We start from the raw sequence: 27,537 nt of genomic DNA on the forward strand, positions 1-27,537 counted from the left end.
GCTTGCCAATCACCCTGATGGGCATCTTTGGATTTGTGCTTCATGGGCACAGGACACATGGGAACAGAGTGGGTATCACCAAGGGGCAGCCAAATTAAAACTCTTTGAATATTAAAATCCTCATGTGCCTCATGTCTATTTACTGTTTTACGTATATTTGGGGCTTCATGAATACTGGGTTTCTCTTGGTCCTTTCATCATTTTCTATGTTCAACACTAACACACTCTGCTTACTAACTTACATTTGCTTAACGTATCTTATGAACTCTGACAGTCTCACAAGCTACCTGCTTACTAGTGAGCTATATTTAACATATCTCATGAGTTTCACATCTTCTACAGCAGAACAGAATATTCTCAAATAATACCGGAAATAGACATCATAGTTGGTTAATGCAGACCAATCCCACGGGGATAGAAGCTCTCTCAAGTTAGACCCTGTCTGTCTTGTTTATTGCTGTATCTTTAATGTTTAGTATATTATGGGTGCTCTTTAAATTGCTGAATGAGTGAATGAACACCTTAGAAATGGGGAAACCAAGAGAAAATAATTAGGGTAAAGAAAGGAAGCATCTCATGAATCAAATCTTCGTCTGATAAAAGCTACAGGTCCCAGGGCCACAGGTGTTCTTCTCTCCTTTGTTTTAACCAGGCCTATGATTCTGCCAGAGCAGTGGCTCTCCAAGTGTGGCCCCCAGACCAGCAGCATCAGCACCATCCGGGAACTTAGCAGCAATGCAAATTCTCAGCTCCCCAGAACTCTCCACCATCTACTGAATCAGGAACTTTGAGGGTGGGCCCGGTGAGCTGTATTTTCACAAGCCCTCCAGATGACAGTCGGGGGTGCTCCAGTTTGAGAACGACCGTGCTAGAATATTGTGGTGTCAGAGTGTTTTATTTCTAGACATTTTCCTTCCAGGATACTGTTTTTCTCCCTCTGGAAACAAGAGTCCAGTTTCATTTGTTTGTCAATGAAACCCCTTGTGTGTCTGCAGCCTCCCAGGAGGATGATGTTTCCTCACCAACCAATGCTACGTGAGCAAGACCTGCCTGAACCCCCACAGAAGTGGAATTACAGCATGTGGGCACAGCTACAAGCTGGCTCTTTCTAGAGTGGAAATCCAACCAGGCAAGCAGGGAAGAAAGAAAAGTAGAAAAGGGAGGCATCGGGGCAAAGCCAGCCACAGGAGGGGATTTCTCCCCAAGGTTCATCCGGGAAGGTCAGGCATGCACTGTCTTTGTGGAGAGCACCCAGCTTCCCAGTCTTTCCCAGCAGGCTCAGAGCTTTGGGTGAGAACAAATGCAGCTGGGGCCTAATTTGTGGTAGACTAGAGAGAGAAGGGCCTGGAAAAGAATTCAGCATCACATGGCTAAAATAGCGAAGCTATTTTATCTTTCTATGATTTGTTTTTGGAATTACAAATATATTTCAAAATAGTGCTCTGCTTAATTATAACTATAAAAGTAATTTGTTTATTGCAGAAAATTTGGAAAACAAAGAAAAGTATAAAGATGAAAATTTAAATCATTACCCACCACCCAAAGATGGCCACGCTTAATATTTTAGGGTATTGCATTTGAGATAGATAGAAAAATAAACAATAGATAGGTATTCTATATAATATTTTTATAGAGTGGGAAATCCAAATTTTTTTCTTATTTAATGCTGTGTAATTCCTTACCTCGTATCATTTTTAATAGCTATAAAATATTCTATCATATGGATTTTATTTAGCCGTTTTTCCCATTATTAAAGATTTAGTTTGTTTGTAGTTTAATGCTAATACAAATAAACATCTTGGGTCTTTCGTTGCAGCTCTAATTATTTCTTTAGGATTAATTCTTAGAAGTGGAATTACTGGATCAAATGGCGTTTCATGTGTAGTGTCAGGAAAGAGCATGGAACTAGCCATCAGGAGACCTGGATTCTAACCCCAGGTTTGCCAAAGATTTGCTGTGTGGTCTCGAACAAGTCACTTTGTCTCTCTGGGTGTGAGTTTCCTCATGGTTCTATGAGAGAGTAGGAACAGGCCCTTGCATCAAATGGAAGTACTGTACCACTCAGCTGACAGATGTAAAGCATTGCTTTTGCGTTAAAACAAACTCAGGTATATTGTGAAGTAACTGTGGAACTGACAGTTTTCTTTTAAGATAAAATACAAAATTCTAAAAAACTTCCTGCTTGAATTTGGCGGGTTAGACTTCTCCCACAGCCCTCCCTCAAAGTCTGTGTCCACTCTCCTTGGCCACTAGGGGTATGTCCATGCCACAGCTGGAGAAGAGCTGCGCTAGGTGAGCTGGTACGTTGCTTGTGGTCTGGATATTCTGTGCATACCTGGTTCCTGGCCTGTAAACTACAACATCCTTAGCAAATCTTGCCCATCTATAATTTAGTCTTCATCTTGGGTTTGAGATATTTTCATACATATTTCTATTGGCCAGCTTCATGTGGACTCAGGTTAAAAAAAAATTCCTGAATGTATTTTTAAAACCCGATCAAGCTGCCCTTAGCCTGCGGCCACTTAACCACACATCACACGGGCACCGAGATGCGCCCCTGCAGGTTCTTCTTCACTCACACAAAAATATGTATTTTGTCCAAAACCATCATGTGTCAGACAACATTATGATATGCCAAGTACAAAGATGAATAAGATACAATCGCTGTCCCTGTCTTCTAGGAGCTAATAAATTGATTTCCCATAGAGTATCCCAGAAAATACCCAATGTCGACAGGTATCATTTAAAAAAAAGAACTGTGTTCCATATCAAAATGTTTGGGAAATACTGAGTTAAAGTAAGTTAAACAGGTTTATTCACTGCAGGACTTTTCAGATCCTTTAACATGCTAATGTGCACTGTGAGTTCTCAACAGGGACATAAAGCATGCAGTGTTCCTAAAGCTGTTTAGGAAGCTCTTCATTTGTAGAGTATCCCCAGGAACTAGAGACTCCTGGCACACAATTTGAGAAATGCTGACCTAGTCAAATCTCATCAGAGCATTCGCTCAACAAATAGGTAGTAGTTTTACAGGTAGACAATGAAATACAGGGGAAATTGAAGACAGATTCTTCCTCTTGAAGGGCTTTCAATCTAATAGGGAAGACAGTTCTGAAACAGACACAGGGACTATCCATGAACAAGTGAAAATCAGTGCGAAAGTGCAGAGACAGGTGCGGAATGAGCAGAAAACTTTGAAGGGAGATGGGTGAAATTAAGGACAGTTTCATAGAAGAAATAGGGTTTGGAGAAAGAATTTCTTTTATGAACTAATGTCGCTAAATTATTTTTTATGAAAATAATGCATGTTTGTTAAGGAAATTTTGAAAAAAAATACAGAAAAGTAGAATAAAGAAACCTATACGCACACATACACAGTCATACATATATACATATATGTATGTGTGTGTATATGTATACATTTTTTTCTTTTAATGATGGAAAATTTTATACCAGTATTTTTAATAACCTAAGCTTAGGAGAACTTATTTCTAATAAGGGTAAATAAATATGGTTTTCTTTTGCCCTAGTGTAGGGACAAATTTGTACTTCAAACCCATACATTATTTAGATCATACTCTTCCAAGCTATTCTCTTCTAACCTTTCATCACTGTTGAGCTATTTCACAATTCTGTCAATTGTAGGTAACTGATTGCAATGCAGAAATAGTTCTTGTACACAGACAAGCATATCTGGTAGACATCCACTTGACTTCCCTCCCCCATTGTGGGAGAAACCAGTTTTGCCTCCATTTGCATATTTATCTCATCAACAGAAGCCACAAAGAGAGTTGTCCCCAGAAACCAGCCTTGCTGGACCTTGATCCGGACTTCCAGTCTCCAGAACTGTGAGAAAATACATTTTTGTTGTTTAAGCCATCCAGTCTATAGTATAGTCTATGGCAGCCTGAGCAGACTAAGATATCATAATACCTAGTGATTTCATGAAATTCCTTTAGGGGAATGCTTGTCCTATTCTAACTTGGCCATTCATCTACTGATGAACATATGATTTCATGAAACTCCTCTAACAGAATACTCCAGAGCTTTCTTGGCCATTCTTCTACTGATGAACATTTGGAGTGTTTCTTAAATTCACAGTTTGATGCATAAATCCCTCTCATACTTAGCATTATTTTTCTAGGGGGAGTTTTCCCAAAGTAGGACTGCTGAGTCAAAGATTATGGAACTTTCCAAGGCTCTGTACCCTTCGACTTTGGTAGCAAAGTTAAAAGAAAAAATACATTCTGGATCCATTTTGCTTTCCAAAACTGTGAATGAGATTTCTCTTTTCTTGCCAAGCAGCCACACAGTTCAAAGTTTATGTTCACTTTAGTCAGTTCTGGGTTCAAAGCCGGCTTATACTACTTTTAAAAATATTTTCTATTATGTTAGACAGGAAATTGTATTACCTCAATTTTGGGTTGGCTTTTAATTTAAAACATATTAAAAATATAAAAGAATACATATAACGTTAATAAATATAGCAAGGTATAGACAGCTTAATTCATCAGAATTCTCTCTTAGAGAATACTGTGTGTTAGAAGAAATGTTTCGATGAGATGACTGAGGTGGGGAAGAGAAACTAAAAACCACGCTCAAATAGAAAAAAGATGGTCACTGACCACTGTACCCTCACCTCCTAGGACAATCCTTGGTGAATGGTAGGCGCTCAGTAGATATTTGTTGAATGTACGAATTATGGAATTTGCTTTCTAAGAAGCATGGCTTCTGTTAACTGGAGAATCCTTTATTTTGCTGAGTCTTTGCAATGAGTTTCCCAGTTTAGGGGCAAGAACAGAGGCAGCAAAGTTGATCTGCCAAATAGACGAGAGAAGAATTTGAACCTCCTGGGCTAATCTTAGAGGGAGAGAGTAAAAAGAAAAGCTAGGCAGGCAGGCACTTCAAGGAGAAGCAGCAGAGAGGGGAAAAGATCACTCAGGGAGGGGAGTGATGTGGACAAGACTTTGGAGGATGTAAAAGTCTTAAAGGAATTTTTTCAAGTCGCTTGCTGTAGGATGGTAACGTCAACCCTCTCCTCTGTCTCCCCTTCAAAGTGTTTAGCAAAGGCTACCTTACTTACGAATGCTTTTGTGTAAGTGGATTCTTTTGGGGGAACTCGAAGAGGTGTTGAGTTCCTCCTCCACGCCCGCAAACGAGAAACAGAGAGACAGCAGGGGAGCACGCAGGAGTGGAAGAGTAGAGTGACATGTATATAAAGGAAAGAAAATGAGAGAGACATCCCACTCCTAATAGACACACCCGTCTGTCTGGTGAGCGGTGTTCCCAGGGCTGTTTTAAAGTGCAGGTGGCTTGAAGCATGGGTGTAGATGAGTGGCTGGGGTGTTAGGTGCCTACAGGCAAGCACTTGTGCGTTCTTGAGTTTTATTGCACATTTCCTGTTGTGCCTTATTGAAAGAAGATGTCTGTGACTTTTCACACACTACTTCTAAAATGTATAAAAATTGCAGGGCGCACAAACTCTGAGTTTCAAGAACAGGTTTCTCTTAAACTTCGTATCTAAAAATGAATCTTGTCAGTTTTATAGCTCTTCCATCCCTTATTCCAATTTTGAATTCTGTTCTGCAGCCAATCCCGGGTGGCTTTAGGCTCTCGTGGGGCTTTTAGAATTTCATTATCTTTTGATATGTGCACCTGCAGTATACATTAGAATGAAGGGAACAGCCCTATGTCCACTGCTTTATGTCTACACTTACGGCAAATGAAAACTGTGAGTCTGATTGAATTACTTTCATATTCCAAGCTGACCCCACACTCCTATCTTCTATCTCCTTGTAGTAGCAAAGGGCACTGTACTTTTCACAGAACTTTGTATAATTCTCTTTTAAAAAACTTCAGTGAAGCTAAAAGTGATTAACGGGCAAACTATTTTCAAATGTAGAAGCCAGGGCATAGTGAGGTAGCCAGGACAGAAAAGTTGCTGGTTGTCAACCTACTGAATAGTGTATTATACTCTAATGATGGATACATGTCACTATACATGTGTCCAAACCTATAGAATATGCAACATCAAGAATAAATCTTAATGTAAATTGTGTATTATGGGTCAATGTAGGTTCCATTGTAATAAATGCATCCTTCTGGTGGGAGATGTTGATAGGCACTCAGCTTTAAACTTCTGCCAGGGCCAGAGAGAACCAACGGCAGATGACAGGGGCGCCAGGCGAACACCGTTCTCCCATCCCTGACTCCCCCGCCTCCTCCACTTCAATCCTGGAGGACCCGGGGGCACATAGCGGGGCGTAGGGAGGAGGTGAAGCCCTGGCAGGTGAACCTCATCAAGCAGACCTGTGTGGATGGGGGTGGGCGGGGGCCTTCACTTCGAAGGAAATTCAGAGTTTTCACAGTTACATATGACTAGACACCTCAATCACAGAAGTACAACTATTCTTACAATAAAAATGAACAGATACATCATGAGATCTGAGAATAACTTAATTCCACTAAGGAAGTTTAAATAGTGAGCGGGGGGAGGGAGGGAGAGAATAATTGAATATTTTCTGCTCCTGAGTTTACCAGTTTTCCTTGCACAACCGATGCTAGTCAGCCATGTGGGACACGCAGTATATTCTAGCTTAGCAAAGATAAACCGTTCTGCTTTGGTCGTTGCCAATATATCAAGGTAGAGAAAATGTTATTCACCAGCATCACTATAGGAGAGTTTGCATTTATTTGAAAGAAACACTTGGATAACTCACTGGAGGTGGAGGGCGAGACTCCCGAGGGCATATTCAATCCAGGATGACTCTAAGCTCCTGGACAAGGAAAGGAGGTGGGGACAAAGGAGACAAAACAAAAGAGGGAGAGACCGTGCCAGTGCAAAGTGACCTCCTGTCCAGACCCCTCAAATCTTCAGTTTACTAGAAACTCATTTATGTCTCCTGTTTGTGGATGATCCCTCCCAGGAATCTACACAGGACCCTCAGCTGGTCTATGTGATACTTCTGTACAAAAGGCTACGCCTCAGATAAGGCAAATTACAGGGGCTGGCCTGGTTGCCTAGTAGATAAGTTCGAATGTTCTTCTTCAGTGGCCCCAGGTTCACTGGTTCGGGTCCTGGGTGTGGACCTACACACTGATCATCAAGCTGTGCTGTGGTGGCATCCCACATAGAAGAACTAGAAGGACTTACAACTAGGATATACAACTATGGACTGGGGCTCTGGGGAGAAAAGGAAAAAAAAAAAAAGAGGGAGATTGGCAATAGATGTTAGCTGAGGGCCAATTTTCCTCACCAAAAAGAAAAAAGCATACCAAAAACATTACTAAACGGTGTACCTTCTGGGTGGAGGAATTACCTAAAACACCCCTGCCTCTGGGTTTTCCTTGAAGAGCTGAGCTGAAGCTAAATTTAGCTGCCACCCTGCCCCTGGACAGGCACCTGTGTGCAGGGTCCAACATGGTTCTATGTCCAGGTGAACAGCTGCCCTGGTTCTCAGCCCAGGTTGATGGAAGAAGAACCAGTACAAATGGACAAGGAGCCAAAAGGCAAAGAAAGCTATCGAAGCACCAGCTCCCGAGAATTCGCAGGAAAAACGAGGAGGGGTTGTGGAACCGGGATGTCAGGCAATCTTATATAATCTGACAAGTCAACCTGGTTATATACATGTCAACTTCTGCATACTCTCTCCGTGGTTTATCTACTCTTGTCAAATTGTATATAATTCAGGGGATAAAAATCTCAGGATGGCCTCATCCATCATTGTTCACCATTACTAATAAGTGGATAAAAGAAAGTAATCAAAATGAACTAATGAGGTGTGTGGCCTGCCTTGGACTTTTTCTGGAATCCTCCTCTCCTCTCCACAGCTGGGTCTTAGCCCATCTCTGCCAGGCAGTGGCTTGAGCTCCAAGGGGCCCATGTGTAGATGAGCATGTCCAGGGACCCCACCAGCTGCCTCTGCACACTCCACACTTTGTTTAAAGGAGAACCATATGGAAGGTCTGGGTAAGGGTCCCTGGGAAGAAAAACAAGGTGTGCAGGCAAAGAAAATAAATATAGAGGAGAAAGAGACAAATGCAATAAGTACGAAAAGGAACGGGGATTTGCAGCTGCTGGTGGGAAAAATGTGGGCAGCTGGCTGATCAGTGGCCAGACATGCAGATGGAAAGAAACCCCCTAACCAGCTCTGCATCTGAGGTCAAATCAAGGGTGTCTCCTTGGGTGTGAGCCTGTGCCATCTCTGTGGCAGATATTGGGCTACAACAGCTTCCCTCTCTTTACACTCAAGCTCCTGAGTGCACAGGGAGCAGCCAGGGAGAGCGGCCCTGAGTGGAGGCATGTGGTGGAGGGCAGCTGGAACCCTGGGAAGAGAGGTTTAACTTAAGAGGTGGACGAATCAAGGCTGTGAGGCTGGAATCAGAGAGGGCAGAAGGAAAGAGGATTGAAGCCACAGGTCCCAAGAGAGAACGCTCTGGGCTGTACTTTGGTGAGTGAGCCCGGGAGAGACCTGAGGCCATGCTGAGCCCTCTCTGATGGTTCTTCAGATGTACATTTGGAGCAGTCTCGGGGAATACTTCAGTTAATAGCAGGAACTAAAAACATAAATGTTGCAGTGGCTAGAAAACGAGAAGAATGTTAAAGGGATGGGGTTTAAGGGAGGGAGTGAAGAGCCATCAATCAAGTCGTATATTGAGGGTGTAGTCTAACAACGTGAGAGGAAATATAAAACGAGATTCTAGACTCCAAACACGAGGAACCATGGGAGCTCCCAATCATGGTCTGTTCACAGATGAGCCTGCTTTCAGCTACAATTTCATAGGAAACTCCAACTCCACTGCTGAACCAGCAGACATATTTATAATGCACAGAACAAGAAGACTGCAGCTAGGGCCTTCCAGGGTGGTGAATTCAGTAGCTCAAAGACTTTATTAAGGACCCAGGCTCTTTCCGTTTTCAGCTGGACCAGTACTAACATGAGGGCTTTGTCCTCAGCCTGCTCCCCAGCTGGTTACAAGATGGCCTTGGGATTTCCGACAGCCATATCCATGCTAGACACTGTCCAGAAACTGAAAGGAGATCTTGTCTTCCATACCTTTTTTTTTCTTGCTGAGGAAGATTTGCCCTGAGCTAACATCCATTGTCAATTTTCCTCTTTTTGCATGTGAGCCACCCCCTCAGCACGGTCATTGACAAACAAGTGGTGTAGGTCCGTGCCTGGGAACTGAACCCAGGCCACTAAAGCAGAATGTGCCGAACTTAACCACTAGGTAACCAGGGCAGGCCCCATACTTCTTTTTAAGTGTGAGGCAATCTCTCCCAGCAGATTTCACTTCATATTGTATTGGCCCAAGTTGTATCACATGTTCTGGTCTAAACCAGCCTTTGGCAAAGGGAATGATTAGCTTAGACCAGCGGTCAGAATGGTGTTTACATTTTTAAATGGTTGGGAAAAAAATCAAAAGAAGAATAATATTTTGACATGAGAATATATGACATGTGAAAAGTATATGAAATTCACATTTCAGTGTCTGTAAATAGAGTACAGCCATGCTTTCATTCATTTACATGTTGTCTATGGCCTCTTTCACACAACAATGGCAGAGTTGAGGAGTGGTAACAGAGATATAGGCTTCAAAGCTTGAAATATTTACTATTTGGCTCTTTATGGAGAGGTTCACTAACCTCTGGCTTAGACCACTCAGGACACACCATCGAGGTTGGAGCTGGGGCTCGTCCCTGTGAAGCACCTAGCCACTCAGCGAGTGGGGGATGACAAAACAAAATTGAACTTCATTGGAAAAGAGGAAGCCAGCATGAAATGGACTCCCCACCCCCACAGTCACAATTAATTAATTGGGTCAAGGGTAGGAATGTCCCTAAGCCAGGTCAATCTGATTTTTTTAACTTGAAAACAAGGAAGAGAGCCAGCCCCTCTCTGGGGCCTTGACTGACAATTACAAGACTGACAGCTGCCAATGGCCAAGTCCCCACAGCTAATGAGGGTGCCAGTTTGAGAGAATGGAGCAAGTATCAGAAAGAAAAGATGGAGAGGAGGAGGGGGCTGGCCCCGTGGCCAGTGGTTAAGTTCGCAGAGTGTTTTGCCAGTTCAGATCCTGGGCGCAGACATGGCACCGCTCATCAGGCCATGCTGAGGCAGCGTCCCACGTGCCACAACTAGAGGCACTCACAACTGGAATATACAACTAGGCACTGGGGAGCTTTGGGGAGAAGAAGGGGGGGAAAAAAAAGAAGATTGGCAACAGATGTTGGCTCAGTTGCCAATCTTTTAAAAAAAAGATGGAGAGGAGGAGAGAGCATCCTGGCAGCGTTTGTGGCCCTGGTCCCAGGTGTACCTGAGACCCAACTGCAGGCCTCATCTCCCAGAGATTTAGGAATTGAGCCAAGGCGTTCGCCACGTCACCCATGCAAGTTTAACATGAGTGTAATGGTTCACTTTCAGACAAATGAGACCTAACTACTACAGGTTTCAAAGAATTTACTATTGATCTGGAGAGATAGGACTTTTCTCCTGAAAAGGGAACTAATACCAGAGAGCCAATTCTAAGGACCAAAGGATATGCTCAACCAGTAAGTTCTGTAAGATTTCAGCGGGGAGAGGGATGGCGATGGGTTGGTGTGTTCAAAAAAAAGTTATGAATGCAGGTGAATTTGAGAGAGATCTTAAGGCAGAGAGGCAAGGTTCAGGAATCTCATAGCTGGAGAACTGTCTAGACAAAGCGAGATGTGACAATGCACAGCGCAGACTCAGAATGAGCCACTCTGACCAATTTTGCGGCCTATAGGTGAGTCAAGGGACGTCTAAAGTCATGAGAATCCACTACAGTTGACAAGCAGGGGTCTCACATGGTGCCATTTGTAGGTATTATTATTATTAGTGCAGATTCTGATATCGCTTTACTTATGTGTCTGGCATGTGTAGTAGAATTCTGAATTCCCTTTGACTCTACGTGTGTTAGTAACCCTAGGCCTATCCTCCTCAGGAAAGTATGTAGTAGAGTTTAGATATTTTTTAATGTCCTTTCAAAATTACACATCAGACACTAAGTCAGAATGACCAGGCTCTGCCAAATATTACTGAACTGAATGAATGAGGAAGCTTCCTGCACTCCATAATTTTCTAAGTCAGTCTTTCTGACACTTTGAAAGATGAGGCAGGGAAACTGCTGGTCTCCTGGTAATTATCACCACCTGTTCTCGAAGCAGCACTCCCCCTAAGAGCATCTCCCCACAGGAAGGAGAGGGAGGGAGCCAGCCCTATGTATTTTGCAAGTCTGCCTGGTGAGTGTCACTTCTGAGGACTCCTCGGCAGGTCGGCAGGTCGCAGTCTCTTGTTCTGGGAATCCACCTAGCCCTTGGCAAACTTGGGAAATGGCCAACATTTGCCTTTGAGCCCAATCCCTCCTCCCGCCCCCCATCTCCTTTTGGGGCTTTCTTCTAGACCATGTTTCTCAACATTCTACCTTTCTCAGGCTCCTGGAGGCTGCTCAGTGCAATTTTGCTGCCAGGATCTCATTCTGTAAGATTCTGTGAAACACCTCTGAGTGAAATTATCTGGACCATGCCAACAGCCTCTTCAGCCCTCCTGCTCCCAGACGCAGTCCCCTCAAGGCAACCCTCCACCTTATGGCAGCCCCAGCTTTGGAAAGCGTAAACCTGATCCCGTAACCCCTCCCACCTAGATTCAAATCCTTCAAGGATTCTACATTGCCTGACGAATAAAGTTCAAGTTTCTTGGTATGATGCAGACGAGTGGTTCTCAAAGTGTGGTCCTCAGGCCAGGAGCAGCATCACCTGGGCCTTCACCCCAGGCCTACTGAACCAGAAACTCTGGAAGTGGGGGGTCCAGCAACCTGTGGTTTAACTGTGCAGGTGATTCTGCTTAAGGTCAAGTTTGAAAAACATTGATGCAGGCAGGGGCTGGCCCCGTGGCCGAGTGGTTAAGTTCGCGCACTCCGCTGTAGGCGGCCCAGTGTTTCGTTAGTTCGAATCCTGGGTGCGGACATGGCACTGCTCATCAGACCACGCTGAGGCAGCGTCCTACATGCCACAACTAGAAGAACCCACAACGAAGAATACACAACTATGTACTGGGGGGCTTTGGGGAGAAAAAGGAAAAAATAAAATCTTTAAAAAAAAAAAAAAAAACAAACATTGATGCAGGCAATCCCCGCCCACTGACCCAGACCCATTGCTCACTACTGCCCAGTAGGCATCCTATGGTTTGACCCAAACATGGCGAAGAGATTTCAACAAATCTGTCAATTCTTTCCAAGCTTTAGTGTCTCCCTGGCATGCTGTGTTGGAGATCGTGAAGCCTCAGTCTTAGTTCATCAGGCAGGAGAACCGCTCCGTGATTGATTAGTGATGTCTCCATGCGTAAGGGAAAGGATAGTGGCAGTACAATGTCAGGCACTTTCCATTTTCATTCTAGCCACAGATTTTCAATCCCCCAAGTCACTAAAGCTTTGTACTGAATTGATTTGATGGAGATACTAGCCACGCGGGCAGAAAGACATGTAAGTCAAAAGATGACAGCCTGGAGAGGGTTAATTTAGCCCTAAGGAACCAAGCCCTAAGAAGGAATTGGGGGGATTAGGGTACTAGGTTGGGGTTTTGAGGGCAAGGGTTCTCTGCGGTGGAGCTGTGAGGGACCTACCTGTCTTTGTGTGCGCAGCTGTAACTGATTAGGGCCGGGGAGGAGCGCTTAGCCACAGGGCAGAAAGGAGACACCCCATGTGAAGCAAGCCAGCCCTGTCATCTGTTGCTGGAGATGGATGCTGTGGCGAGGCTCCTGCTCAAGATCCCCAAGTCCTAAGGGGGGATTTAAGTGCAATACTTAATTTTTCCTACAAGAGAGGTAGAGGGCAGGGAGGCCAGACAAGGAGGGGCTGGGGGGGGGGCCTGTAGGAGCCAACACAGCTGGAAGTGATTAGGACCCAGCCTAGCAGGCCCCAGACAGGTAATAGTCTGGGATCGGTGGAACTGCAGAAAGAAACCTTTGCCCTAGAAGTGTTCGGCAGCCCCCTCTGCTTGTACTTTGACTCAGTGTCTGACATGGCTGTGGAGGTTTCCGCAATGAAAAATGAAAACCGCTGAGCGAGTTCCTTTGCCCTCTGGAGATGAGGGCTATTTCTGTTCGCTTCACTTATGCACAGGGCAAGATGCTCTCTCCAGACCCACCTGAAGCAAAAATACAGAGTTTAGAATTCCCTGCGAAACTTTTTCTTTTCCTGAAGGCTGAGATTTGAGTTTCCCGCTTGGGACATTTCAGCTGTACTTTCCTTCAGAGGACTCTGCGAGGCTTGCTGGGTCCCCCTCCTTTGTCTCCTCGCTTCCTTCCTCACCTGTCTCTGTCCCAGGCCAGGCCAGGCCGGGCCACCGTGATGGCAAGGAAGCCCCTCTCTTCCCTCTAGTTGCAGAGTTTGTTTCACACTTTCCTGGAAACTCTGAATTTTATTTTTCCTCCTGGACATTATAAATATAACTCTTGTGTTTTATTTTTTTCAAGGAAATTTACTTAACAAAGACGAGAGCTCTATGTCCCTCTTTGTTACGGGGAAAAGTGCCCCAGGATTTGTTTACAATGATCCATACATGAAATATTCCAGCAAAGCCTGCAATAATTCCCTTGTCATAATGCACGGAGGAGGAATGCCAACACAAACGGGTTTGTGTTTCGTCTTGGATATTTCACCCATGCATCTCTCCAGGAAAAAGAAGTAACTTGTTAGGCATTTTTTGAAACCCTGCTTGATGCGCTGTTTCCCCTGAACTGAGCAGGCTTTGCAAGAATACAATCTGTAGGCTATTATCCCTAATTTTCTAAGTCCTTGCTAAGTTATATCAGGCCTGCCACCCTGGCTGTTAAATGTCAGTTAAGACCTAATTAATTTAACTGCTCTGACAAGTTTAAATGAGTTCCCACGGAGACCGTTATTTGGCTTTTCCCAACTGATGGTGCGCCAGGCATATTTTTAAAATAACTTTTATTGATTTTTTAATAAATTTAACCAAGTATGTTCATCGTAGAAAAGCCAGAAAATAAAGAAAATCAAAATAAGTGGATAAAAAAATCACATAATTCTGTCATACAGTTATAAATACTGTAAATATCTTGATGTAAATCTTTTCCCCTTTTTTGTATATGTCATGAGAGGCAATATTTCAAAAACTGTTAATGAGCATTTCTCTTTTGCCTTTCCACATTCATGAGTCAAAATAGGATTTTGCAGACAGTGTGAAAGCCAGGTTTCATTCAGAGAGGGAGGAATTTATTTTTTATTGAGACACAATTGACATATAACATTATATTAGTTTCAGGTGTACAATATAATGACTTGATATTTGTATATTTTGCAAAATGATCATTGCAATAAGCCTAGTTAATGTCCATCATCATACATAGTTACAAATTTTTTTTCTTGTGGTGAGAGTTTTTTTAATCTACTCTCTTAGCAACTTTCAAATATACAATACAGTATTATTAACCATAGTCACCATGCTGTATATTATATTCCCATGACTTATTTATTTTTATAACTGGAAGGGGGAAAGAAACTCCAAAGCCCACATGCATGTGCATATAAATTATGGACAGAGGCAGGGAGAAAGAGGCCAGATAAGGCCTTGTGGACCTCGGTCTCCGGCTCCAAGACAGAGGGATATGTCAGGATGAGAGGACCCCCAAGGAGAGAGGACTTCTGCCAAGGGATACATTGTAGATACTTAGTGTAAGGCTGGGTGTGGCTTTCCCTAACTGCCATCAGTTCCTTGTAGCTGCTGTTGGAAAACTGCTGCTGAAGCCAAGGGGCCCAACTCTACAGTCCTTTGAGGAAAAAATTCTCTCCTAGAATGATCTGAGGTGAGTTCCCAGGCTGGGGCCAGCTCTTCATTGAGCGACTCAGATTCTTTTTCTAGTAAGTACTCTGCCACAGAGCCTAGAGCTTTGTCATCAACAGTATGTGACTGCCATGTCTAGGTTCCATTTGGTAGGAAGGGAAAAGAGAGGGTAGAAGAGGTATACCCAATGTCATAAGACTCTGGCCCAAAAGTGTGCTCATATTTCACTGGCCAGAGTTTGGTCACCTGACCAAACTTAACCACAAGGAATGCTGGGAAATGTAGTGTAACTGGGCAGCCATATTTGCCCAGCTACAATTCTATTATTATGGAACAAAGGGAGAACAGATTTGGTTGCTCACCAGCAGTCTTCTCCATACCTTGCGTCATGGATAAGGCCCAGAAGTTCCTGCATGCATTTAAAGGGGTCTTTGACCGCAGCTGTTTGAGATCCGTGGTTTGCCATCAGGCACCATAAGAAGGGATGAAGTGACTTTCACAGCAGAGGATAAGGGTGGATCACCGACACCCAGAGAGGTCTATAGAGTCAGTGAGAGCTGAGATGAGGCCAGCCCAGCCAAAGAACACCATTGTTCCTGACCAAGCTGAGAGAGACTAGACCACAGGTTAAACCAGCTGCCAATGTCAACTGCAGAGGCCAGCCAGGTGGGCAGCAACAGGACCGCCAAGGAGCACCACAAAAAACAGAGGACACGACATAGCTCTGAGGACCCACCACTCCACTGCCTTAAGCCCACAGTAAGCGTCTCTCATACTCTGATTGCTATCTCAGGGATGAGGAGAGATGAGGAAGAGATCTGAAAACTGGGTAATAGATCCACGAGGAGCTGTGCTACTTAAGCAGACTGCCCACAATACGAAAGCGTTGATCGAATTGCACTAAATTTATCCAACCCGCATTTCTACCCAGCAGGGTGGGGAACTTGTGAGGAAAGTCAGATCAAATCATCAGTTAATCAAGAAACTACTATTTTTCCCTCACGTCTGACTATAGTCTGAATAAATTTACCACCCCAAAAGTTACTAGATGGGCAATGGGGGTGGTAGGAGGGCGAACCGGTTAAAGAGGGAAATTTGTATGGTGACAGATCGAAACTACACCTTTGATGGTGAACACGATATAGTGCATACAGAAGTCAAAATGTGTATAAATATAAAAGTCTTGGAAACGCTGGAGCTGGGATTAGAAAATGTGGGCCCCAGAGGTTTGCTGTGCAGACCAAAAGTCACTTAGGTGTCCCAGAATACTTACCTGGACGATGGGAATCCCGAGGCAGGGCACTGGAGCTGTGTAGAAGTGACTTTCAGACAGAAGAGGTAGACGGGGTGGGGATAGGGTCCCAGGTTTGGTTTAAGGGAGTGACACCAGGATATCATGAATAAAGAAGGCTTCGGTGCTTGGGCTGAGGGCAGAGGGAGCAGAGGGTCTGGGTGGAGGGAGAGGCTGGGTCTGACCCCGCTACAACTCAGTCCCTCTGCAGCCACTGTGGGCCCCGCAAAGGAGGGGATGGGTTAAGGAGTACACAAAATCCAGGGGAAACGCATTAGCACCCCAATCTCTGAAAAACAATTCAAAAATCCCCAAAGTCTGAGCAAGGAAAGTTTTTCCAAGCTGGACACAAACTCATTAAGTAGGAAAATTTCACCTAACCTAAGCTGAAGCTCTTTATGGGTTTCTTTATCCCACTTAGGATGAATATTCTTATATTTTACTGCAGAAATAGTAATAACCCCAGACCAGGGGTGTCATGTAATACATGGCATATGCACCGTGTTACCTTTCTAAAACCTGAAAAATTCTGAATTTTAAACACATCTGGCCAGGAGTTTTAGATAAGGGATTCATGACCTGTATTTCAGAATCATCCTTGCCACCCAGGCAATGCACAGTCTTAACTGCGTAAAATGCTCTTTGCTGTCCCAGCACGAGATTTTCTCTAACACTTTCAAGGAGCTTAGAGTTTCATCTAACAGAGGTGCAACTGACATTTATTTTCTTTATCTGATTTTTAATGATGGTTTTGTGGATAAATAAAAATTGAGCCAACTTTTTATTTCCGGTTTATGAGGAAGCAGGAAATGCCATTTCCTTTTCCAGTTACTACTGACTTTCCTTTGTACGCTTTATTCAGATTGTCTGGAGTAGCAACGTCATCAGCCAGCGGATCGTTGGCTATTTATTTTGCGACACTAAATATTTGGGAATGCTCTTTGGAACTGTGATCTCAGGATGGGGATTATGAAGGAAAGGAGATTAAGACTGAGCATCTGCTATGAGCTGCACTCTCTCCTGTACCGTTTATGTAATCCTCATTGCATTTACCATTTAATCCATTTAATGTAGTCCTCATGAAATGATAAAATGGTAATTTTACCACTACCATTTAATGTAATCCTCATGAAAAGTTTGTCAAGTAAGTATTCCCATTTGTACAGTTGAGCAAACTAAGGCTCAGAGAGGTTAAGTGATTTGCCCAAGGTCACACAGCCAGTAAGTAGCAGAGCCAGGTTTCCCTATCTCAGTCCATCTTAAGGCCAATGGTCTCCTAGATGGTCTCAGCATCACCAGTCTTGCCTACCTTCAGTGCCCCCTCTGCTTGCCTTGAAGCCACCCTCCAACACATCTTTCTAATGCTCAATTCTGTTCACGGAACTTTGCTGCTAACAACTCTCCAGTGGTTTCCTATTGCCCTCAGGATAATATATAACCTCCTTATTCTGGCATACAGTACTATTTATGATTTGACCTTTTCCTACCTTTCTACCTTTATGTTCAAGCTACAAAAAACTGCTTGTCATTTCCTAAAATGTCTATTCACTCTTCTCATTTGCACAGATGGCTTCCTCTACCCAGAAGGCTTCCCACTGCCTTTCCCCAGTCCTCCTTCCTGACTCACTCTCACCTCCATGCCACCAGAGTCTAACAAAGACTATTGCAGAAGCCACCTCACAGATCTTTCTGCTGGAATTCTCACCTCCTCCCCATACCCCTCACCCCAATCCCTTCTCCTGAGAGTAGCATATGGATGGTTTTAAAGCATACACCAGATCTGTCACTCTTTTGCCCCTCAATGGCCTACCCTTACCATGGCTCACAAGGCCCAGCATGACCCGGTCCACCTCACTTGTTCCCTCCAGCACCAATGCTCCTTCCACACTGGCCTTCTTCCTGTCTCTTGTCACCACCACAGGGCCTTTGCACTAGCTGTTCCCTTAGCCTGGAGTGCTCTTTCCCTAGTTCTTTGCATGGCTGGGTGCTTCACAACCTTCAGTCTCAAATAAATAAAGCCTCCTCAGAGAGCCCTTGGCTGACCCTCTTCCACTCATTCTAAATTCAAGTGTGCTGTTCTCCTTGGGTGCCCCGATGTTATCCTCCATCACAGCATCCTGTTTGTATCCTTCACTGTGCTCTTTATAGCTATAATCATTTGATGTATTTATTTGTTTATTGTTTTACAGATTTATTATTTCTCTCTCTCACCAGACCATAAGTTCCGTGAGGTTGAGGACCACTTCTGTGTTATTCATCAGTTTATCCTCAGCACCCAGTACAATGCCCCGCCCAAAGTAAAGCTCCATTCCTATTTGTTGAACAGAAGAGTAAATGAATGTTTGACTCCTACACAGCCCAATACAAGCATCACCTCGCTGCAGAAGCTTTTCCTGACCCCTCCCAGCTAAATTGGGCTTCCTGGTATGGTACTCATCACGGTGTATTGTGGACGTTGATTTTTCTCATATTTTTCCCCATCCCCAGGCCAGTTGATTATTAAGACAAAGGATTGTGTTTATTCTTTGTGCTGACCACAGTGCCTGGCCCCCATGGCAAGGGGTCCATACATGTCTATTGGATTAATGAAAATTGAATACATGAAAACTACCAGGTTCCGTGACAGCTCACAGCTCCAGCTACAATCGCCTCCAGGAGGACAGAGCTTCATTCCCCCTTGTAACCCTGCTCCAGCATAGTGCCGGGCACAGAGAAGGTACTCAGGAATATTTGTTGAATGGATGGATAAATAAATAAAAGAATGATAGAACTGAGGCTGGCTAGTGGTGCGATGGTTAAGTTCACACATTCCACTTTGGTGGCCCAGGGTTGGCTGGTTCGGATCCCAGGTGCGGACATGGCACCACTTGTCAAGCCATGCTGTGGTAGGCATCCCACATATAATGTAGAGGAGGATGGGCACGGATATTAGCTCAGGGCCAGTCTTCCTCAGCAAAAAGAGGAGGATTGGCAGCAGATGTTAGCTCAGGGCTAATCCTCCTCGAAAAAAAAATGATAGAACCCACAGAATTTATCTTTTTATTAGCAACTGCCCTTTCACACAACTTTGTTTTAGTTTTAGCTTTAAGCCATTTTTGTCACTTACCAAGAAGAATATGATTTTTCTGAATCTAAAAATATTTTCAGCATTTTTTTTCTTTTTTTAGCAGCGGCTGTTCTTGACAGTCTTTGGATAATTCCATATTCATTCGTTCGTTCGTTCTCTCGCTCACTCGTCTATCCGTGTATCTGTTCCCAGAGGCCCAGACTAAATGGCATAAACTTCAGCACTCTTTCCTGAAAGATCCCAAAGCAACTCTTCAGCTTATTGGCGAGAGGGACTGTCAGCCTCTTAATACAGAAGAGGACCTGGGGCCCAAGAAATGGGAGAGGACGTGATCTACAGAATCAGGAACGAGGGAAGCTCTTAGGCTCCCATGTGCCCCCTGCTAACCTGGGTCCACAGGAGTCCTTCCACCCTGGCCAGTGACCTCCTCAAAGCCACCGGGAGTCGACTACACGGTGCCGCTCTCTTCCGCTTCTCTCCCCCTCTGACGCGCTCCCCCCCCCCCCCCCCCCCGCCCCCTCCCCCTGCCGATGAGCAGCCGCCTCCGCAGGCTTCCCCAGCGACGGGAAAACTGTCTGGAAATGCTGAGGAGCCGAAACTAGTGCTTTTCTGATGTATTGAATTCTTAAAAGTTCAATGTAAAACGACATCTAGCATCTCTTTTTGGTTTGTTTTCTGACTTTAAAATAATACAAGTTCATTTTTGGAAATTTTAGAAAATATAAAAAGGACAGTGAAGAAGATTAAAGGCTCCGACTATACTATGCCACAGAAATAACCACTATTAATATTTTTAATATTTCCTTCTACCTGGTAAAATCACTTTAAACTTCCTCTGTCTATCTTGTTCAGTTCTTTATCCTCCCTCTTTTGGTGCTCAAGAAATGAATGAACACATAGTTTGAGTTTTTCCTCAGTTTTTGAGTTTGTGCTGTATATACTCTTTTGTAATCTACTTTCTAGAAATATACCAAGAACGTTATTTTATCTGATAATATCTTTTTCTATGAAATTGTTTTTAATAATTTTAAAAGAATTTTTATTGGAGTCATTTGATAATTGTATTGGATTCCTTTAAAATATGGCTGCCTAATATTCTAAGGTATAGGTATACTATAGTTTTTTAAGCAATCTCTCATTATTGCTTTTTTAGACTTTTTTTCCATTATAAATAACACTATAAAGAGCATCATTGCCCATAAATCTTTGTGGGTGTATCTGATTATTTCTGTAGTATTTATTCCTAGTGTTGGAATTACCGGAACAAGGGTTATATATATGTTTAACAATTATGATATGTATTGGCACCTTGTCCTCCATAAAGCTTGTCTGGTTTATATTCCCCAGTAGTGAGGCATGTGGGTGACTTTGTTTTCCCTGGAGTTAAATGCTTTTAAAGAATCATTTGTATTATTCCAGTGTAAAATGCTTTTGAAGCAAGATGTATTTACCACTTTATTTTATCTGCTTCAGCCCAAGCGTAAGTGAACTGCTCCAAGCAGTTGCATTTTTCTTTTAAAAGGAGTGTTTGCAGCTGACCTATCTTCCTGTCGTTAGAGAACACCTCCCAGCCCCCAGGTCTTGGACAGTGAGTGCGTCTTCACAGAGTCACGGGCATCCTCACGGGCTGCCTTTGGTCAAGCTTTTGGTGATTCCTTGTTTTAGTTCAGATGAAAACAGATGTTGGTTTCTGCTGCCAGATTCCCTCTTATAGGAGGCTGAGCTCCTGAAGGGTCCCCAGGCACCTTTGGAAGAACACAGGTAGAACATAGGATACACCTTGAAGACGTGGCTGAGTCCGTGAGGCCAGTGCCAGAGACTTCCTCAAGAAACAGTTCCACCCAGGGCCTGAACGTCCCCAACCAAACCCTTCCAGCCTCCCCACCACAGATGAGCAGCCGTTCTGTTTGACAACAAATCCGTTAAGCCTATCCTTGTCTGTGTTCTTTTTTAATGGAAAAAGATTGTCGCAAATGCTCACCTCTTTGTACCCTACTAATCATTTAGAGGACGAGATGGAATGATCATACAAGCTCTCAAATAAGTCTCAGTTGGTTCCTGCTTCCATTGTCCCTGCACCCCAGACTCAAGAGAAGCAGGGAGCGAGCCTTACCTGTCAGTTCATTGCATCACTTAGAGTATTCCAACCAGTGATGCTGGACTCGCTGCTTCCCAGTCTCTTTCCTCCTTCCCACCTCTCCCTAGGAGGGTTGTTGATGAAGGAGATTTGCCCCAGACAACTAGACCAGGGAAAAGTATGAGGGAGGGAGCACAACGACTTAAGAAAAACACCTAAGGATTCCTTTAAATATACAGTCCTTTTAATATACAAGGCAATAGAAAAAGCATTTAAGTAAACATTTTTTAAAAGCAATATTCTGTTAGTATATTTTAAAATTCCATTTCTATGTTTTAATTTTAATTACATTAGTGTATTATAATCAATTAAATGTTGGTAGCTATATGCTGATACATGCCAATTAATAGATGCCTGATCCTGATGGCTGCTTAAGGAAATAGCTGTCCCTCAAACATTTTATAACATTTTATGTCATAGTATAAAGATGACTTTGGTCATTCTCTTCCATTATCCCCATCCCACCATTCTTCTCATCCCTTTCTTTTGCTAAGTAAATTCTTTTCCCCATTCTTGCTAAGTGGAAGACAATTTTGTTCAGTGCTTTAAAGAAATTAATTGACTAATTTCAAAGACAGAGGAAAATAAGCTTCTTTATTGTCTTCCAACAGCGGGGACAGAATAGACCAGCAGAAAGCAAAAGCTCAAAACCTGTGTGGACACTCATCTGAATACGTTACCCGCTGGGAACCTGGCCCCACGAGGTTCCAACTGACAGGAAATAATAGCACACGGATGGAAAAAGCTCTAACCTTGTCACGACAACCATGTAGGGCGGGGCCTTAAGGAAAGCTCTGGAGTGGCAGTGGACCACCTGACTGACCTGGATGCCTGGAGACTAACTTTTACAAAGATGAAGGTCCCCTCTGCAAAAGAAGGCGGCTCCCTGGTGCCTTAGAAACTGACGAGTGTAGCTCGAAGCTCTGCAGGCACGTTTTCTTGCTCCAGAAGGCAGTGAGAGTCTCTCGGGCTGTTGTGCAGCTGCAAGAACTCATAAAGCCAGTACCGTGACTTCATCTCTGGCCTGGGAGCAGAATATGACACAGAGCAGGAGCCATCAGCTAGTGCTAAACTGAGGTGAACAGGAAAGACTGGGAAAGACTGGAAAAGTCTGGAGTCTAGTTGCATACATTCAAAACTGCACCCAGCTATGATGGAAGAATTTTGCCATAAGTTAACAGTATCTTGAATACACATTGAGGGGACTGGTATGTGTGCAGGTATCTGACTCAGGTTTCATTTAAGAGATGCCCGATATCCTTCATCTGGCTCTGAAATGGCTTGCTGGGTCTCCACCACACAGGGAATTCATTCTAGCTTTGAGTTGGTTTTGGTCATTCCCTAATGCTGAGGGGGGTGTGTGTGTTTAGTGGTATACATTTGAGTAGGGAGTTTGAGAGATGTTGCCCTTCGGAACTGTGAAAATTCTCTTGCTTTGGTAGGAGAAATTTGGGATGTCTAAGGACATGCGCTAATCTGTGGTGAGGGTTGGTTTGGAAAACGCCGTTGGTGGTGGTGGGTTTATATATATATATTTTTATTGAAGTAACACTGGTTTATAACATATAAATTTCAGGAATACATCATTGTGTTTCAACTTCTGTATAGACCACATCGTGTTCACCACCAAAAGCCTAGTTTCCACCCACCACCATACAAATGTGGTGGTGATGTTTTTGACATTGAATAGCTAGGCATATACGGTCAAGTTCTCTCATGTGGTCACATGGTTTTCCACAGATCATGTAAATGGCTTTCCCATGTTATTATTTAGGACATCACATTGAATTATTCATTCATTTTTAGACTTTGTGATAGGTACATATGGATTTAAATTCTAATTTCTGTATATTGAATCATACTTTATAAACTCTGGGGCAATATGTTATTAAAAGATACTTTCTGAATCCTTTTGTTTGGTGGGCCTGGGAGAATAAGCATTTACATTCCCCAGATGAAAGAAATATTCTATTATAATAGTGGACCGCCTTATTATTCATAAAAATCAGAATTCATAAATATTATTTATAAATTCCTTCAGTGTTTTTTTCAAAATAACAATACATTTTTTCTTACCATTTGTTGAGTACACTTCATTTTATATTATTTTTCAAGGGATATTTTAAAAATGAAGATATCAAAAGAGCTTTCAAAGCATCAACGTAATAAAAAAAAAGGCAATATTTTTTCATTTATTCCTCAAAGTCTCTTCATGAAGCTGTGAGGTTGCTGATATGTCCTGGGCACTACAAATTGCCCATACCGGCTCTTCTCTAGGTATTTACACTTAGAAAGTCGTTTAAACAAGGGTTACAAACTTAGGTTGCCCATCCCAGGTCAGCTGTTAGTTACTTACATGTGGTTCATCCATTGTCGCATGGCTGACCTTCAGCACTGGTGAGATGTCACCAGGATTATCTCCTTCCCAATTCTAGCATTAAACGCGGCTCCTTTAGAGCACATGTCAGAATTCTCTAATGAGTTAGACTGCAAAATCCTGAGAGAGCAGCTGTGAGGAGAAGCGTGTTCATCCAAGAAACATCCACAACAAAGATGAGAATCAATGTTGGCGGTAATTGGCAACCTCTACTGCACACACTCTACTTTCACAGAAAAGAAAACTGAGGCCCAGAGAAGTTACGTGCTTAGTTTTGATATTCACAACTGTTTAAACACCAAATGGAGCCAAAAGACACACTTTCTTTCTACTGTTCACCACGCATTTGTTCCGCAAACACTAAATGAGCAACTTCCATGAGCCAAGCACTTGTCAGATGCCACTGAGAAGTGAACAGAGGCCGTGCCTTGGAGAGGTGTGCAGCCCAGCGGGGCAGATGGCCAGGAGCCAGGTGATAAGCATTGTTGTGTGCTGCTGCTGCTGCTTCTCCTACCTCAGCTTTCCTCCTTCTTTGGTTCAAGATCAGATTGTTACCTAGCCTCAGAACAACTCCATTTTTCCATCCCATTCTGGTTACCAGAACACTGTGTGTTACACCAAAATGAGGCACCCTTGATTTTTGTGGGAGACAGTAGTGACCTGTCTGAAGGGCATAAGCTTTGGGCTGTCTTTCTAGTGGTGGTGATGAGTTTGCATGCAGACGTTGACACTAATTCTGTCCGTCTTATAACTAAGGATGCCTTTCAAAAGCACAAACTCAAAAATATTGAAAAATTGACCCAGTTTGGAGCATAATCTGGACTTTGAAATGGAAAAGACCCAAGATAACAGTGGAGTAAAGAGAATAAGAGCTGGATAAAGGATTGACTAGTCCTTTGCAGCTGTTTAGTTCATTTTGTTTGATCCAATTCCCTAATTTGGGTGAGGCCAAAGCTGTAAGCATATTTAACTGCATTCCTGGTTTCATTTTAGAACACCACCCTCGTTTTTCTTTCTCCTTTCATCCCTCTTTTAATTTACGTTTTCCTGCTGTGCATTTGAATCCCTATAAGCTTTCCTAAATCCTTTCTGGAACGAGGCAAAATATAAATTAATCAATTGACCGAAGATTAGTCTACAATTGTAGTCATTTCTCCATCTTCTCCTCTCTCTTGGCTTACTTCACTGGCTTTTGCCTTCTCTGTTCTCTTGTCTTGGATCTGGCATAAGCCACCAGATTCCTCCTAATGGCTTTTCTCATTCATTTTTTTTTTGTTGAGGAAGATTGGCCCTGAGCTAACATCTGCTGCCAATCTTCTCTTTTTGCCTGAGGAAGACTGTCCCATCTTCCTCTGTTTTGTATGTGGGATGCCACCACAGCATGGCTTGATGAGCATTGTGCATGTCCACTCCTAGGATCTGAACCCCCGAATCCTGGGCTGCCAAAGTGGAGCATGTGAACTTAACCACGGCTTTTCTCATTCTTTATCCTCCTTTCCAGCTCAACCCAAGGCTCTGGTAGCCATCTCCTCTTCTTCAAGTTCTCTCCTCCATTTCCATGGTGACATCTGCTTCTCCTCTTATTTCTTCAGATGTTTGTTTGGGGAACCTTTCTAGTTCCTCTTCCTAACCGCATTCACTAATCATGGCGTGATACCAAGATTCCGTTCCTGGCGTTCATGTTTTTCAGTCTTCAGGCCAGCTCACTGACTGTCAGAGACTAACAGCCCCTTGAGGACAAGGACGATATATATATGTGAGTGTGTGCGGGGGGGTTTTTGAGGAAGATTAGCCCTGACCTAACATCTGTGCCCATCCTCCTCTACTTTATATGTGGGATGCCTACCACAGCATGGCGTGCCAAGCGGTGCCACGTCCACACCGGGATCTGAACCGGCAAACCCCAGGCTGCCAAAGTGGAACGTGTGCACTTAACTGCAGTGCCACCGGGCTGGCCCCAGGACGATATCTTTTTTAATATCACAGAAGGCCCTGCACACAATTGGAGCAACATGCGTCACTGATTTAACTTGATAACACAGAACTTCTAGGAGTGGGGACCTCTAGTGTCCCCCTCAAGAGTTTAAAGAAGAACTTTCAGGAAAAAAAAAATCAACTAGTTGTGGAATATATAAATTATATTGTCCAATGAGGTCTACAGTCTGATAAATCTATGAAATTAAAATGAACAAGAATCGAACTGAAATCTTTTATTATGCCCGGCGCCAACTTGAGTGCGTCTTACAGATAGGGATGTAGATTCCGTTTTGGAGGGTTGTTTTGTTTTTGCATATATTTTCTAAAACATCTAAGATATCTTGACTCCTTCCCTTCTCTCCATCCTCACTTCTGTACGGGGCTTGCAGCCTTATCGTCTGTCACCTGGATGACTGCAGTGTCCTCTTACATGTTCTCCTATCTTGACACCATGCTGCCTTCTGTTCCCTCTGTGTGTTCTCCACACAGCAGCCAGAGATTTTTTAAAAGCTACAATCTGGATGTGTTACTCCTCTGTTCCATAACCTTCTGTGGTTTCCTATTGCTCTGTGGATAAATTCCTATCCATTTGTATGACCTGCAAGGCCCTGCGTGATTTCACCAATCTTCCTCAGTTCCTAGAAGGTTCCTGGCCCCAGTGCCTTCACATGTGCTGTTTTCTGCCTGGGATACTCTGAACTCACCCTTAAGGGCTTGGTTTCCTCCGAAAGGCCTGCCCTGACTCCTCAGATTGGTTCAGAAAGGCTGATTCTTCCTTGTCATTCTTCATTGTGCTCTTCCTTCGTAGAATTTATGACAACTAGAAGGAAACGACTATTTGGGTACTTGTTTGCATAATGTCTACTTTCCCTTGCTGGACCCAAAGCTCTCTAAAGGCAGGCATGGTAGCACTCTTGTTCGCCACTTTTTCCACAGCATTTAGGCTGGCACACAGTGGGTGCTCCACACATGTTTATTGAATGTATGAATAAATATAAGTTCTAAAGATATCACACCTTGCTGTCTGGTATCCTAATAAAACCCCAGCGTTTAAAAAGCCGTTTAAGGCATTGCTGGAGCTGGGAGTAAAAGAAGTGGGCTGAGTTGGGAGTGATGTAGTGAGGGAAAAGTAGAACGAGATTCCACAGGCCCGAAGGAGCTGATCAGAATGTGAGTTGAATGAGGAGCCGTGTGAAGGTTGAGTAGAGTGGCCCAAAATCCGAGCCAGGGGTCTTTTCCTCAGTCGGGGAAAACAAAGACCTTCTCCCGTCTTCCGTACCTGCTAAGCCTGCACAGAAATGCCGTGGCCTGTCTCTGCATCCGATTTTGCACGTGGTGGATAGATCTGTGACTGTCTTCTAGGGACTCTGCTAGGTTGAAGCCATACGCTAAAGAAGTCACAGGTCATAATTCCTTTTAAAAATAGTTACGCATTGAATTTCACCTCACCTTTTCTTGGCTTATCTCTGGAATTTTGACATATTTCTTAGCATTTCAGGATAAACTAAGAGCTTTGGGAAATGAAAAGCAGCATCTATGATTTGAGAAATCCATAAATAAACCATAAGAAACTGAGCATGCCTATAATTCTCAACCTGACTGTGTTTTGGAGTCCCAGAGCTAACTTCATTCCATCTTCTGTGCAGTGACATTGATTTTGTTATTTTTGCATATATTAGCTGTGGCAAAATAACTGTGTGAGGTTTTTATTTTTATTCGTTTATTTATGTATTTATTTTGAGGAAGATTAGCCCTGAGCTAACATGTGCTGCCAATCCTCCTCTTTTTGCTAAGGAAGACTGGCCCTGAGCGAACATCCATGTCCATCTTCCTCTACTTTACATGTGGGATGCCTACCACAGCA

The sequence above is a fragment of the Equus caballus genome, chromosome 3 (assembly GCF_041296265.1).
Source record: "Equus caballus isolate H_3958 breed thoroughbred chromosome 3, TB-T2T, whole genome shotgun sequence".
In the NCBI taxonomy this organism is placed as follows: Eukaryota; Metazoa; Chordata; class Mammalia; order Perissodactyla; family Equidae; genus Equus; species Equus caballus.